The sequence below is a fragment of the Pogona vitticeps genome, chromosome 1 (genome assembly GCF_051106095.1).
Source record: "Pogona vitticeps strain Pit_001003342236 chromosome 1, PviZW2.1, whole genome shotgun sequence".
NCBI classification, from domain to species: Eukaryota; Metazoa; Chordata; class Lepidosauria; order Squamata; family Agamidae; genus Pogona; species Pogona vitticeps.
In genome coordinates, this window is record NC_135783.1 from 108,265,437 (window position 1) to 108,282,665 (window position 17,229).

A 17,229-nucleotide genomic window follows, 5' to 3' on the forward strand; every position below is an offset into this window, starting at 1 on the left:
TCTGTTCTGCACATTTCCATCTTTGGCGGATTGCCCAGCTGCATCCCTATCTTGATGTGGGGGCACTCAGCACTTTGGTCCATGTGCTCGTAGACTCAAGATTAGACTACTGTAATGCGCGCCACATGGGCTGCCTTTGAGACTGATGCAGAAACTTCAGGTGGTACAAAATGCAGCGACCAGACTTCTTACAGGGGTGAAAAGGTACCAACATATTTTCCCCACACTGGCTTCCTTGCATTGGCTGCCCGTTCATTTCTGCATTGATTTCAAAGTTGATATCAAAGTTGCATTGATTACAATTACATATAAAGCCCTAAACGGTTTAGGACCTCAATATCTGGCAGGGCGCCTTCTCCCACCCAGTTCTGCCAGAGTCACTACAAGCTTTTAATATTGTTTGTTTTCATACTGTAATCCACCTTGGATTCTCTTGAGCAGAAAGGCAGGGCATAAATGTTTTACATAAATAAACAGCCATCTTGATCACACATATCTTGAAGGTAAGATTTAGACAGGAATGTGCAGTGGTTTTTCAGTTTCACCTTAGAAACTCCACACTTAGACTGATGTGAGTTCCTACTTTCAAGTCCACATTTTAGAAAGTACTATCCACCAACACCCAGCAAAGAAATCTAGGCTCTAACAGTCAAAACAGAAATTACATTTGATAGAACGAAAGAACATCACCTTGCTCCTCACCTCCTTCCTCTGCACACACTCTTGGAAACATCTGTGAATCTACAAGAGCCGTGGCTTTGAAAGAGTCTTCCTGACACACACTCCCTCTCTAATATGCTACAATAGAAATGGCAGCTGCAGATTGTTCTGAAAGCAGCATCAAGCAGAACTCTTTCTATAGAATCCCAACCTCCAAGTTTAGTTGTATGCAGTCAAAATGTACTGAACCTGTAATATGGATTGTACACAGTTGATGAATGCCAAAGACAGAACACAAAAGGTCTGTTTTTTCTGACACAATGGAAATAGAGCCTTTTCAGCACAAGGGGGAAGGGAGCCTTCTGTTTTCTGTTCAATTGTATAGACAAGCTGTGCTTATTAGGCTAGCATACCTTCATATCATTTGGCCTTGACAGTGATTCTCCACAGAACAACCCTGGAAAACTGAAGGAAATCATAACAATAAGCAGCAGCAGCAGTAGCAGTAGCAACAACAATTTCTACTCTTTTTTTGTGCCTTCTATCTAAAGAATCAGAACGTTGTACAGTGTCTATTGATTTGGTTCTTTCAGAGACTCTGAGGTCTTGTTCACACATTATGCAGCACTGTACAGATCAAGGCATGTGTGAGAGGTGGTTTAAAACCTGGGCATTCATCACTGCCAAGGTACAGTATTTGTCTATTGCTCCACATGGCACAATGGGACTAAATTCTTGCATCCACCAGTAATGCTCCATTCCCCACCCCCACCCCACCCCCACCCCCACCCCTACTACATAACACACTTTGCTCCTGCCTTTTTGGTCCATTGACACTGACCACATTGTGCCATTTGGAGTTAGATTGGGAGTGGAGCACCAAAATCTGACTCTTCTCTGTTAGCAGTGGTGCAAAGCCTGTTAAAAATACCCACATCACCACCACCTACCACTCCCTCCCGACATTTGAGTGAGGCCCATTTCTGTGACATTGCAAGGGCTCACTGCTTAGTCCTACCATGAAACTGGATAAACAAGGAGCCAATTGTGTCCCACAGGACTCAACAAACATTTAAGATTGTTTGAAAAAGTTACTGAAAGTAAGTCCCCTTCTAGGGGTATGAGGGAAATTTGCCATGTTTTAAAATGCCCTCAGGACCTCACCCCATTTAATTTAAAAATATATATATATTTGGGCCACTAGAGGGTAAAAGAGGGCTTTTTCATAACCCCACCTTCCTCCATATTTGTGAAAAATAAAATTGAGGGTTGGGGGTCAAGGGCACAGTTTTCTAAAGTTCAGGGATAGGTATCTGTGGTCCTGGACCAGGGAGTTGCTAACCCTACTCTGCCCTAAAATCTCAGAGAATGGGATGTTACTGACCCAGCAATTATAACTTTCTATGATCCATCCATATCTGAATTGCTCTGGATTTGGACCCTGTTCATAGTAATCTATGTCAAACTAGATGCAGATGAAGGACGAGAGAAAATTGGTTGAAGAAACACCAGTAATTTAAGATATGATGACACCATAATACTGGCAGAAAGCAGCAATGACTTGAAATGACACTTAGGGAAAGTGAAATAAGAAAGTGCCAAAGCAAGACTCGGAAGGGCAGCAATGAAAGAACTAGAAAAATAATAATCAAGTGTAAGGATGTGTCAATGGAGACAAAGGCCAAGATCATTCATGATATCATATTCCCAGTCATCATGTATGGGTGTGAAAGCTGGACAGTAAAGAAAACTAACAGAATTTTTTTTTTCTGGAGAAGAGCTTTGTGGATACTCTGGACTGCCAGAAAGACAAACCAAATCAAGTCTGAACTATCTCTAGAGGCAAAAATTCTGAAACTAAGGTCATCCTACTTGGGCACAGCATGAAAAAACAGGATTCTCTGGAAAAGACAATAATGCCGGAAATGTAGAAAGCAGACGGAAAAGAGGAAGGCCAAATACAGTACAAGATAGATGGACTCCCTGAAAGAAGCCAAAGGCTTGAGTTTACAAGAGCTCAGCAGGGCTGTTGAGGACAGGACATCTTGAGATCATTCACTCATGGGGCCACCATAAGTGGGACAGGCAGGTGGGCAGGAGTGCATGCATGCATGCATGCATGCGGGTGAGCGGGAGGAAGTACATGCACATCCACATGTGTTCCTTCAGCCCTTGAAAATATTGATAATATATTATGTGATCCTCCATGTAAAAAGTTTGGAGGCCCCTGTGTTAGAGGGAACTAGATAATACTTCCCTTTATTCTTCTGGTCTGTTAAAAATACCCACAAGCAGATAACACACAACTCAATTAATTACTTGTGTAAATGGAGCAAGAAATAATGAACAACACAGTGAGTTTCTTTAAAATGTAACTAGAGATGGGCATGAATTAAAAAAATTAATCACCAAATTTGTTCAAAAGTAGCTGATTCGTTTTTACGTATTCATATGAATCAATGTCCCCGACAAATACTAATCAATGAATTTTTAGTAATTTTTAGATTTGTTTGGTTATAAAATGGGGGGGGCATGCACCTAGAGACACCAAAATTGCAGGGAGGCTCCCTCTGACTCTCCTCTACAATCCCTCCATGTTTGCTGAAGTTTGGGTTTCAGATGTTCAGGTTATACACCCACAAAGAGGACCATCATAGACTAGTTTCCCACATGCACCTAGAGACACCAAAATTGAAGAGAAGCTTCCCCTGACTCTCCTCTACAATCCCTGTAAGTTTGGTGAAGACTGGGTTTCCACAAGCCAGCTGCTAAAGGGCACTTTCCTGTGGGGGGGGCATTTTGTGGGTGTATAACTTGGACGTCTGAAACCCAGTCTTTACCAAACCTGGAGGGATCATTAGATGAGAATCAGTAGAAGCTTCTCTGAAATTTGGTGTATCTAGGTGCCAGGGAAAACTTTCCTGGGGGACCTCCTTGTGGGTGTATAACTTAGGCATCTGAAGCCCAATCTTCACCAAACACACAGGGTTTGTAGAGAAGAGTCAAAGGACGCTTTCCTAAGACTTAAGTGCCTCTAGGTGCTTGGGGGGGGGGGGCTGTTTTATATGGTTTTAAAGCCAGAAGTGAATTGATGAATCGGGTTGTCAGAAAAATTCATAAATTAGTAATTTGTTGACCTTGATGAATCATGAATCGCAATTTTTCTGATCTGTGCCCACCTCTAAATGTAACTTTATGAGCTCTGATCTGCATTTCAGCCATAGCAGGGAGGCAATCTTTACATATAGAACCAGTATGTGAGACAAAGGCATTCCTGAAACCTGATCGCACACGGCCTGAGACCTACAACTGTAAGGGACTGAGAGGCCCCTTCATCTCTGTTGAGATGAGATAAATTTATCATTACCAACATGTGATACATACTAAACTGAGAACTTGTAGAAAAATCATGTGCTATCAAGTCAATTTTTACTTATGGCAACCCTTTTCGGGATTTTCAAAGTAGAGAATACTTAGAAGTGGTTTACCACTCCCGTCTTCTGGGGACATCCCAGAACTGTGCAGCTTGCCCAAGGCCATATAGGCTGGCTGTATTCACAGGAGACACAGTGGAGAATCAAACTCCGAACCTCTGGTTCTGCAGCCAGACAGCTAAACCACAGAGCTATTTAGCTAGCAATTTCATGGATAAGTGCTGGCTGCTATGAAGGCGATGTACCTACAGGAACACTGAGAAACAGTAAAGCTATAACAGCATGTTCAGGTGACCCTGAGGCTTGCAAAAGTACATTTACAAACCAACTGGAGGGACAGAGGAGAACCTTCAAAGCAATGCTGTAAGGGTGGAGAACGATCAGGAGTTGCTGAATGTTAACTCTCATGGGGTGGTGGGAAGCAGCAGAGGAAAGGGAATTGGCCTCTTTGAGCCTTCCAAAGATTATAGGGTCCTGAAGGAGGACATTACTGATTGGCCAAAAGCATTAATATGAGTATTAGAAGGAGAGAATCAGAGATGGAAAAAGTTACTCTTTTTTTGGACTGTAAATCCAAAATAGTTCCACAAGCATGGCCAGTGTCCATCCTGCCTGGGAAATTATGATCACTGCAGTCTGAAAAAAAATAACTTTTCTTATTTCTGGAAAAAACACATTGTGGTCACTTATTGCAGGTCTCACTCATCCCATACACACACACACACACACACACTGCAGAGTGACTCCAAATATGTACAGAGATCTGAGTCTGTGTATAAATAAACAGTAACAGTGGGCACAGCCATTGCCCTCTCAATAACCTTTCCAAGAAAGTACATTAGACAGCAGCCCCATAATTAGATTGATCACTTGCCTCCAGCTGTAGTTGTCTAATTGGCTGACACACTTTTCAAATGCAACAAGCATTACCTCACCCCCAACATCCATCCTACAAACATTGACCTAATTTCTTCCTCCTGTTTTTTTGGCCAGCCATGATAGGGTGGGATTCTTTTTAAAAGCAGTTCTAAGTAGTCCCAAAATTTAGTGAGAGAGATGGAGAATCACTTGAAGAGAATATACAATTTTTGACTGTTCTCTTTTGGGCACCATGTGGCCTGAAAAAGCCTGCTTAATTTTAATTTGCTTTATAGAAAAAGTAGGGAAGACTCAAACATTGGCCAATGGATTTTTCTAATTCTCTTTCCTAGCTGCCCTGCTCATTCAGATGGCAAATGCTTTGAAATGCTTCTTCTGGCCAATTTTGTGCATGATGAATAGCAGCCGCCAAAATTACCTCCTTGGTCTGTATATTCTCATATAAAACAAATAAAACACAAACACATACAGCACTTTATCAAGGAAATTCTACCAGTGCCTGTTGACTTAATGCAGCATCTCCTGAAGTTTGTTTAGTAACAAAGGTGACTTATAAGGAAAACCTGTAGACGTGAGGTAAGTATAGGCCACATCATCAAAGACTGCAGAGAAACCTGAGCTAACCCCAGTAAGACAATTACTGTTACACCACTGTATTCATCAGAATAGACTGGATTCATTACTGATACTCATACCTGAGATTATAACTTGATTTCACAACTCAAGAATGTGTGGCTGCCACTGATTTGTGTCTCAGACCTGTGTCTCCCAAGTACTTCTAGTTAAAAATGATGTATGATTGTGTTTGGCATTTCTCTACTTTATCTGCACTAATTGGCTGCCACTTGCAGGTGGTGGAGAAGCTATGCGCCTGATGGTGTAACATCATAGATTGCTTTTCAAATCATATTTTATTATGAGGAAGACATGAGTTAGAGGCACAGATTGGCAGCAGCCAGCCAGGCATCCCCACAATATCTAGTTAAGACTCAAGAACATGTTCTTTGCAACTGCCAAAAGACAAGGTGACGCAGCAGTCATGACAAACCACTCCCACAGAGTTCATAGCGTCTCTAACTGAAATGTACCATTCATGGTATTCGCAGAGAAACTTTGCAAAGACCAGGATTCTATTCATGTTGCACGAAGAATGTACATTCACGAAGGTGCAGTTCATTGCAAAAAGTTTGGACGGAAATGAGATAAACACTGAAAGGAGTCCATGCGGTGGTGCTGTGACCCAGTTTGGGTGAAGAAGACAGAACAAGAGGGCCTGAAGAAGTCAGTGAAGGGCTAGTGCTGAGGAGGAGCATCACTCCTGAGAGACATCCTGGTAGTGAAGCTTGAAATGACAGTTGCACGTGGAGAAGCCATGTGACTAAAGGTCTGAAGAGAGCAGCTTGGAGAAGGGCGGAACAATTTGTGGAAGTGAAGAGAATTGAGCCAGTCATAGGACATTTCCAGAGGGGTAGATGGGTTAGTCTGGAGTGGGCTGCAGTAAAATCAATAAAGAATCTTGCGGTGCCTTACAGACAAACAAGTTTTATTTGGTATTAAAGGTTAAAGGTTAAAGGTTCCCCTTGACAATTTTTGTCCATTCGTGTTCGACTCTAGGGGGCGGTGCTCATCCCCGTTTCCAAGCTACAGAGCCAGCGCTTTGTCCAAAGACAATCTTACATGGTCACATGGCCCGTGCGACTTAGACACGGAACGCTGTTTACCTTCCCACCGAGGTGGTCCCTATTGATCTACTTGCATTTGCATGCTTTTGAACCGCTAGGTTGGCGGGAGCTGGGACAAGCGACGGGTGCTCACTCCATCGCGTGAATTCGATCTTACGACTGCTGGTCTTCTGACCCTGCAGCACAAGCTTCTGCGATTTAGCCCACAGAGCCACCACGTCCCTCACTTATTTGGTATTATTTATTTATTTATTTCATTATTATGTCCTCTTATTCCCTACAGGAGAGCTGAAATTTGAACCTGCATTTCACAAAAGCTTATGCCAGATGAAAATGTAAGGTGTCACAACATTCTTAGTTTTGCAGGTATATGAAGTCTTCGATTTGTGCTTGGCAAAAGCAGAGTTTATCAGAAGAGACAACTTAAACACATCCTTCCTCTAAGACCTCTCTGTTCTGATCTTTGTTGTTTCTCTGCAAGTAAGCTTGGATGACAAGCTTGACGATTAAAAATGAAAAACTGGGGGAGGACAGAAGGAATACAGTGAAGTATCCTGTAAAACAACATGACAAGACCCCTAATCCTCTTTTTGCCCTTCTTGTTAATTTGAGTTGTAATCTGTTTATCACGTGTGAATCTTAATGGCACGCTTTTCATCCCGGCCATCCCTTTGGCTTCCATTCCCAACTTTGCAACTATCTCAGCAGCATTCTCTGATTGCAGTTCTTGAAAGAATTTTACTGGGATTTGAGGGTCGTTTCATGTTTCCCCTAGCCTGTATTTCTCCTTCATTCATGGTATCAGTACTGAAACTTCAATTTCCTTTTCCTTATTCTTTCCCCATCCTTCCTCATGCTATATACTATTGGATCGTTGTGCTCATCTCTATTATTTTGGCAGTATTTTTATTAGGCAAGAATAGTTCTCTAATTCAGTCAAAATATGCATTTTAGCCCTAGGTTTTTTAATATTATGTTTTTTATTTCAATCTGCTGCTTATTGTTTTTGTTCTTTCTTTACAGAGTAAGTCCTGGTCCACACACATGAAATTTTCATATCAGACACTAATAATAACATAGAAGTAATACAAATATTGGTAGACCTTAAACACATCAAAGTAAATATGAATGATGGATAGCACAAAACCTTTTGGTATGAAACTTGCAGGAATCATCAACTCCCAAATGCCATTTATTTGCATGGAAACATGAACAAGTTACTGCCATTTTAAGGATAAATGTAAAAGTGGCTGGTACAAAAATCCATGGACCTATTTGTTGGGCATGAGTAGTCCTCACTGTGGCAGCTACCATATCGTCCAGACCCATGAATATCCATGAAAGACCAAAATGTATATGTTTTAATTTTTTTAATGCAAATGAATGGGAGGTATGCAGATTTGGAACTTCAGATGCTGTTTTTGATCAGAACCAGATCAGATCAGGTCCAAACCAAATCTGGCCCGAATCTGAATTTCCAACTTATGTTCAGAACTGAATCAGGGACCTTTGCACAGCCCTAATATATTCTAGCATTAACTTTACTCTCAGAGCGCATTTCCTTAAATAGCCAAAATAGTGTCATGCATGCTCAGGAAAGACAGGTTAGCAGGCTTGAGGGAATTACAAGATTTGTGTAAGTATATCTTTAAAGATTACTGGGGGGTGGAGCCAGTCAAAACAGTGTAATGGGGACTGAACATGCTTCATAGTTATAGAATACAAGATGACTAGAAATTGAAAACTGGAGATTTCCATTAGAAAACCCACCTTTTTATTGGAAGAAAGAAGAAGATGATTGCAATGGGATGGGAGAATCTGATGGACAGAGGAGTCACAAGAACAGCCTTTGAGCTGTATGGGGCCCAAGGGGTGCACTTTGCTGGTCCCTGTTGTAAATGAATATGCCAACAGCTTCCATAATGTCCAACTCCATTACGAGTAATTTACAAATATTGCACTGTATTTATTCAAATGTACCTTTTCTGCAGCCTGACTCTGTACTAAGGTATTTATGATACACGCAATTACCATAAACCAAGTAATTTTCATCTGCGCTGCAGAAGATCCACTTTCAAGTTCAGAAGAGATGCGTGAAAAGAGACAGGTATTATTCCAATTTGAAGAGGTACTGATACTGGGGACTGTTTTTATTCATGCCAAGGACAAGAAAAGGCAAATGTGAAAAAATAATAAATAGGAAGAAATCAAATATGTGCCTCTCTATAACAAAATCAATCTACATTAGACTTGCCTGAGCTGCAAGATACATCTTTTTCATGAAGTTGGATGATACATAGCCATATATTTGAACTGATGGGTGAGATAAGAGTCTTAAGCCCGCTTCCAAAAATGCAATCACTGCTTGCCAAACCTATTTGGAGAATTTGCTGGCTTTGATGTCTCTGTACACACAAGGCCATTTCTATATATTTTGGAAGGGGGTGGGGTTGTCATCCTGTTTCTCTATCATGCTCCTTCAGTTCCCAGTGGATTTATCTACTTATTTTTAAATAAACGTAGAAACAAACAAACTACTAATATTTTGCTGTGCTGATTTATGATGAAAAAGATGATGTACATCCATTAGTCTTCCAATGCTCAGTGATGAAAAGAAAAACTGCTAACAAAGGGAAATGCTTCTCAGTCAGCTCATAATGTTCCCTGCTGTTCAATTGGGATTGTAAAGAACATGCTTTAATGAAAGCAGGTGAGAAGGTGAGGAAAACTAATGAGGGTGTTCCTCTGCACCGAAAGATCACTTAGTAACTGCATGAACCTCTTTTGTGTTCAAAGAATTCACGAATTAGGTCTGAAACCATCAACCCCAAGTTCAAAAAAAAGGCTCCACTCTTGGTTCAACATGACCACTTTTCCATTTCATGTCATTTCCCTCTAGAAGGTTTGAATTTATTGGTGATCAAGTGAAAAGGAGCCTAATTTTCTTGTCCTGTCTGTTCATTTAGCTCACAAAGAAGGGGGAGAGAAGAGAACATTATCTCAAATAATTCCTCACTGCATGCATTTCAGCTAAATAGCTTCTCACCCAGTAAGAACATCCAAATGTCTGGAGATCAGACCAGTGCCAGCTAGACTTAGAAAGACTACTCTTTAGACCTCAGTCCCCAGAATCCCATCCCAGATAATCAACAACCACCAAAATATTTGGGGGTTTCCAAATCCTGTTTCATCTAGGTCTATGGCTTTTTGATGTGTGAACCTACTGTCATTTGAGAAAGGGTCAAACTAAATGTTCAGGAGAATGCATGTACTTTATGCATCACCTATTTCCCTTCCTAAACACCTTTTTCTTCCTACAAAAGGAATTCTTAGAGATGCATGCCTGAGTCACAAAATAACTCCAATGAGCAGTTACGAAACAAATAAAGCTAAACACAAGATACTGCGACTATGGGGTTTGCCCGAGACCATACCAGTTGGCTCTTGTTCTGCAATTAAACTCCCGACGCTCCAACTCACTGAGCTATCACATGCTATAATATCCATCATCACTTGTAGGAGCACTCCTCTAAAGTTCGGATACACCTATTATATACTGTAGTTTTGACCCTTTGACTCAAAATGAAGAGTTAACTGCTCCCTAGGCACCGCTCAAAAGTGCGATGCAAATGGCTATTTTTATAGCAACGAGAGCAGCTGAAACCAAAGGCTAATGCTCAAAATAACAGTGGGACAGAAATAGCTCAGTGGTGGAGCACATGCTTTGAGAAGCAATGAAATAATGAGAAGCAGAACAGTGAAGTCAACACGCCCAGGACAGTAGATTTGACAGGAGTCTTTCAGGCAAGCCATGAAAAATACTGTTTCAAAATGCCTGATGTGGCAAAAAAATTTCTAATAAAAATGGAACTTTCTCAGATACTTACATCGACACAAGATCACATTTCCATTTGCAAAAGAATGGGGCACACAAGGGGATTGGAGAAAAAGCAAGCGACCACAGCGATGCTGTAATCAAAACAGAAAAATGTGATGTTGTCAATAACATCTCAAAGCAAACAGTGAAACATGTAGGGGAAAAAATACTGACACATGATTATTTCCAAGTACATTTGGGTCAGCCTACCTATTAACAGTCCTGCTAAGAATAAATTGAATTTGAAAAAAAAAAAGACAATCTATTAACTACACTTCATGTCTTACTTATCTTCCTGGAGTCAGTGAATGCACAGCCCAAATTATCAAGAATGGCAGCTAAATTGGAATACCATTGCTTAGGTCCAATTTAAGAGGACAAAGGAGAAAATGGAAGAAGGAATATTTGGGGGGACAGGATAGCTTCAGGGTATAGTTAATGATGGGAAAGAGAGGCTTTAATGTCTGCATCACTGGTTTTAATTTGTTTCAGGTCAGCAGCGGCAAGAAGTCATTAACATATGAGAGCTCGGAGTTTACTGTCTCAGTTTTTGTACTAAGAAACTGATATCCATATAACAAAAGCGACAAGTCTAATTGGCACCTTTGTGACAGCACCAGTACACAAGCCAGTATATATTAAGGCAGTGAATGGAAACCACTATTGCATGTGCCGCTGGGTCTACCAGATTTCCTGGAAGTGAAAAGAAGGTGACTTGCATGATAGCAGCTCTTTGTGGGTTGCTGCCTTGAGTGATGTTCCTCTCCCACCCCACCTGATGAGAACTGGTAGGCTGGAATGGCATCCAAATGCCATCTGAAACCTTGATTGGAAATTTGTGACATGGCACATAAATACTCGACAAGAATTAAACTCACATAAAAGACAAAAAAAAAGAGCATTTCAAAACACTTTACAAAATGCAAATGGTTTCTTATTGTTCAGCTCTTTATGCTATTAAATAATGCATCAGTGCTGATCTTTCATGTGGGGGGGTCACTCTTCTGCCTCCTTCATTCTGTAGGTTGTGCTTCTGGAGCAACTGATTAGAGCAAAGTCATCTCTGAATAAAACAATGTAAGACTGCACAGCTCAGCCTTGCTCACTGGAAGGACAGATCCTGAAGCTGAGGCTCCAACACTTTGGCCATCTCATGAGAAGAGAGGACTCCCTGGAAAAGACCTTAATGTTGGGAAAGTGTGAGGGCAGGAGGAGAAGGGGACGACCGAGGATGAGATGGCTGGACAGTGTCATTGAAGCTACCAACATGAATTTGACCCAACTCCGGGAGGCAGTGGAAGACAGGAGGGCCTGGCGTGCTCGGGTCCATGGGGTCATGAAAAGTCGGACACGACTTAACGACTAAACAACAACAGACTGCACAGCTCTGGGTATTTCTACTATAAAAGTAGTTCAAAACAGCACCCAGGAATATTGCACTCATACAGAAATGAGAGAGACACATCCTCAACCCTGAGCAAAGACTGAAATGAATAGAAGTGTAGGGTAGACTTTTTCCAAGGTACAGGTTTGAAACAAAAGCCACTTCACCATCCTTCAGCATGACTACTCCAAGGGAAAGCCCACATGCCTTAAGTACACATGCTCGGGATTGCAGCCAACAGCAACCTATAAACAGGTGCAACAGAACCTAAGACAGGGTTTGGAATCCTGCTTTGGGAGTGCAAAACACACACAACACAACTGGGTTCAGACTCCTGCGAACTTTTTTCTTATTCCAATCTGTTGCTCAGCTTCTGATCCTTTTAGCTGGGGGTGGGTGGGTGGGAATTCAGAAGGAGTAGCTGAAGATTTTCTCTGGCAGTGAGCTAGAAGAGAAGTCAGACTGCCATAAAAGGGTTCATGTGAGAGGTACAAGGTAGCCTCCCTTGAATGCACACAAGAAATAAGTAACAGAGACACTGGTGCCTGAAGAACTAGACTACCAAGAATGAATATGTTACCTTACAAACGGTCTCTGTCTGTTGCCATGACAGTTGCACAGTAGTCAGCCCAGATACTGAAGCCAGCAGTTCAATGTTTAATGGAGAGACATATTCTGGTCATTTTCATCAGAGATAATTCCGTAACCCAAGCTCTACCTAGGTTCAGTATAACTTATGCTTGATGGCCTATGGCTTTTGAGGCAGAGGAAAATGTCATTTTATTTAGCAGACTCAAATGACTGTGTGGCTTACAGTAGGTTTTTCCCCCCTTTTTCTCTCCCTGTTATGTGTACTGTCTTCAGATAAACATGCAAACACAGATCAAATCAGAGCCACCTGTGCATTTCAGAGTGGCCAAAATTAACCCGGGGTACTCGGAAGGTGGAATTGTACCCTACAGAGACCCTTCATGTTAAGTGTTTCATGCACGGGATTCACATTATCAAAATAAAAATTTAAAAAAAATATGCGATTAAAAATATAGAAAAAGGAAGTGAAAGTATCAACACCATATAAGGAAGCACTGTCAAAGGAGGTGACTGACAGTCTTTCCTACTCCAGTTTGTCCTACTCCAATCAGCAAGGGTCTCTGAGTGAGGTCACCAGGCAGTCACCATTTTCCCCCCCAAATGAAGGATTTCTATGGGTGCTGCATATTGCCTAGGCTTTGTATTCTTGAATTTTCTTTATTTCCCTTTCTTTCTTTTACAAAACTTACTATTAGTACTTTCTCTGTGTGTGCGGTGAGTGCATGCAGAGGAATGCCTGCATTTCCATCTGGATTTTTAGGGCTCACTTTAGGGTGTTACGGTTTCTCCTCCCAACTTTGGTTTCCTTTCTTTTGTTAGTGTTGTAGTGTCACTGCCAACATTCATAATAGCTGTTTCCTGTTTTTCTTTTTCTTGTGCTCTCTGGGATGGAGGTGGGCAAATAATTCTGCCAGAAATAAACTATAATGTTGCTTTTGTAACCCACTCAAATTAGAACCCTTGGTTAGATAGCTGTCCAGTCACCCTGTGTCGGTGCACTAATTTTTCTGCTCAGTATTCCTAGAGTGATAGCTATACAGTACAGTATCTGGTCTGGTAGTGGTTGTAAGTCCTTCTTTTGTCTAGCCCAGTCCCTCTTTTGTCAACTTCCTTTTGCTCATCAAAATTAACATGTTATCTGGGGACTTCACCTGTTTTTAAGCTCATCACTTTATAGCCTTTGCTACCAGGGGCATAGCTAAGCAAAACAGTCTGTCCAGTTCTAAAATTCAGTTTGTGCCTTTTCTTTTTTCGCTATTTAGGCATATTCCAAGCTCACAAAGACCTGAATCTGCTCCTTCATATTTTGTCTTGCCATAATTCAAATTGTGTTTTTGTGGTGTCTTTGGTTGGTAATCCGTTCTGGAAATACATTGCTGTCACAATTGCATGCTTGCAGATACAGAAACTCTTATTTGCAAGCATGAATCTTTTCCTCTCCCCAAGAGACCTTAGCTTCCTTTCAGCTGTCCCATCCTGCTCAGGAACGTATGTAACAGATCCCGTGCACAATGCCTTTTTCTTCCAGATAGGTTTGTGTATGGTACAAAAGGTACTCACTAGCACTCTTTGGCCCTGGTCACATGAGGGAAAGATTTTCTAGTTCTTCTGATACTTTCCATACCTCTGATGTACTGAATCATGGTCACACGGTTTATATGTCAAGATGAACGCCCCAAGAACTTTTAGTGGTACCAATTTATTTCCTCCTATTTGAATCACTATGGCTGGCTATACCATGGTACTGGTTTATTTTCTTTCTTGCTTCAAGGGGCAATGTAATAATATTTATTGATACATTGATATATCAGGAAGAAGGTTCCCTAAGGTGACTGTATGAGCGCACATGAGTCTACCCCTCCACACAGCTTTGCTCCTCCCCCATGCACCCACAGGAATCATTTCCGGTCCCTTTCAGAGTGGGTGGGTGGACTTGTGTGTGTGGCAGGGCAGATATGTGCATGGAGTGGATGAGTGTAGAGCCCTGCCCAGCAAGGTTGAAAATTAGAGGGAATGTTGATCAGGAGGGGGTTGCTGTTTAGGAAAGTGTCCTCTGTCGCACCGGCTACTCCTGCAAAATGCATTGCACACAATGGACATGGGATATCCATGCAGCAGTACTGGCTATCCTTCCTCCCTCCCGACACTGGCATACCAACAGTTCAATGTATCTTCCTACAGAATTTTTTTAAAAAAGATTGCTCGCTGTAGCGTTCTCTATTTATTTGATCTATGGTCTATGTTATGTAATATAATAGTTTATGAATATTAGTGTTGCAGAGAAGCGGAGCCGAGACAGATGCTATAAGGGGTGGAGCCTGAGTCAATATTTCAATCAGAGTGTGAGATTAAGTGAGTTCAAGTCAGTGAGAGAAATGTAAGAGTCAGGCTGGAGAGAAAAGCCTGACAGAGTAATAGAATGTGTAGTTTGGGGAACTTCTGAGGAATGATTAAATACTGAAGATATTCACGAATTAATCTATGTATCCAATAAACCAAAGTTTTATTTTAAAGGACTTGCAGTGTGGACCTGAATCTTTCTGAAGTGGTGCCTTGCTTAGCGATTGCTTCGTTTAACGACAAAATCGCTTAGCGATGACTTTTTCGGAGCGTTTTTACGCTCCGTTTAACAATGGTCCCTATGGGCGATTTTCGCTTAGCGATGGTTGGGACCATGCTTCACATAGCAATTAAATTTTGGGTCCCCTGTTTCGCTTAACGATGGTTTAAACAGCCTCATGTTTGCTGTTTTTAAAATGTTTTTCTGTTATTTATAAAGTTGAAGTTGACTGTTTAAAATGTTTGAAATCATAAAGTGCACTTAATAAACCCTTTGTTAACCAAATTTGACTTTGTTCTGACTCTTTTTTAATTTGTTGTTGTATTTTTCCCCCCATTGAGATGCCTTGAATAGATTTCAATGCATTTCAATTGGGGAACTGCATTTCGCTTAGCGATGTTTCCTATGGCGATTTTTGCTTAAGGATGGCAATTCGTTGCTATTGGAACGGATTATCCGGTTTTCAATGCATTTCAATGGGAAACCGCGTTTCGCTTAGCGATGAAATTGCTTAGCAGTGATTTTTTTGGAACCAATTAACATCGTTGAGCGAGGCACCACTGTAAATGGTGATTTAGAGATCACCTGGTGGCAGCAAGTGAAAAGAGTGAGAGTGTCTGCCTTCGTGTACTCTGGGGCTTGAAGGTCAAGCAAGGGGCACGAGGGTGGACATCACACTCACCAACAGTGTAATAGAAGGCCCTTCCTGGTAACATAGCTTTACCAATGTATTGATGTGTGTGTGTATATATTGTGTTATATATTGTCAGGTGACAATTGAAAAATCATCCACAAATATTATAATGTATCTGTTGCATCTTAGTGATAGCACATATTAGACTGGTATTCTTTTTCTCAGACTTTGGTGTGACATTTGCCCTCATGGCCTGTTTCCCCAAACACAGGGCTCACAAGGTAGATACGCTGCCACCAGTTGATCTCTTTTATCAACCTAGTTTACTTAGAAAAGACTAAGGTCCATCCAGTACTGACTTTTCCACAAAACAGCTTTATTAATTACAGGTGGTTTCTGGAATAATTCATAAACACATTCAACATTTATCAATCATCAATATTAACCTTCTATATTAATTATCACACGTTACACTGTAACTGATCACCCCCTCAGACCCCAAACTATCTTTCTCTCTTTAATTCCAGACTCAGACTTTGACTGACTCGGACTCTGACTTTTAACATCTCTTTAGGCCCTGCCTCTTAACCACATTAACATATAACATGAATAATGCATAACTTACAACGCATAACTTAGGGTGAATGCTACACTTGGTTGAAATGAAGGTCTAACACCATTTCCGGTGATACAGATTATGCGCCTGATTGTGTTGTTTGCATCACATGGGTTCACCTTGAGACCTGTAGCAATGTTCTGGTTAGGCAGCTCAAGGATCACTTTTGAGTCTTTGTGCAAAGCGGCAGTGCCACAGAGCTCTTAGGACTTGCGCTGTACTGGCTTGGTAGGCTGAAAGATTCAATTTATAGACACCATCAGATTTAAAAGCTTGAAAATATACTTCATTTTTCTTTAGTATGCATTCTCCATTTTCATAATTTATGGAAAAACCTTTGTCATCTCAGGCTGATGCACTTAACATGTTTGCATTGCAAATCAATAACATACAAAACAGAGAGCAGGGAGAAATCATGTCTGCTCTCAGTGATGGTCAGGGAAGAAGACTAGGAACAAACAAAACAACCAGTAGTAGGAACAAACAGGAAGAGGGGAGAGGCAAGCGTCAAGCCCAGGAAAAGAAGAACTGATAATTGATTAGTGAGGAAAAGAGTCACCTTAGCCTGAAGAAGTCCCTCCCAACTATACACCCTCTGCTAGCAGCATGCAAGGTAGTAAAAAAAAACACCACCAAATGTAAGTTGCCTGTAATGTATCTGGAACTGAACGCAGCAGTCAGACTGAATGGTAAATTGTCCCCTACTGCACTGTGGCAAGTACAATATTTTCTGCACCTCCCTCACGTTACACCAAACTGACAAATAGAAGGCAGCTTATGTCCTTTGCAACAGTTTGTTATGTGGTATCAGCTTGCATTTCAGTTACAGCAACCCCTACTAGGATTTTCAAGGTATGTAAGATACCAAAGGAAAGGTTTTACTGCTGCCACCTTCCAGTGAGTTTCCATGGC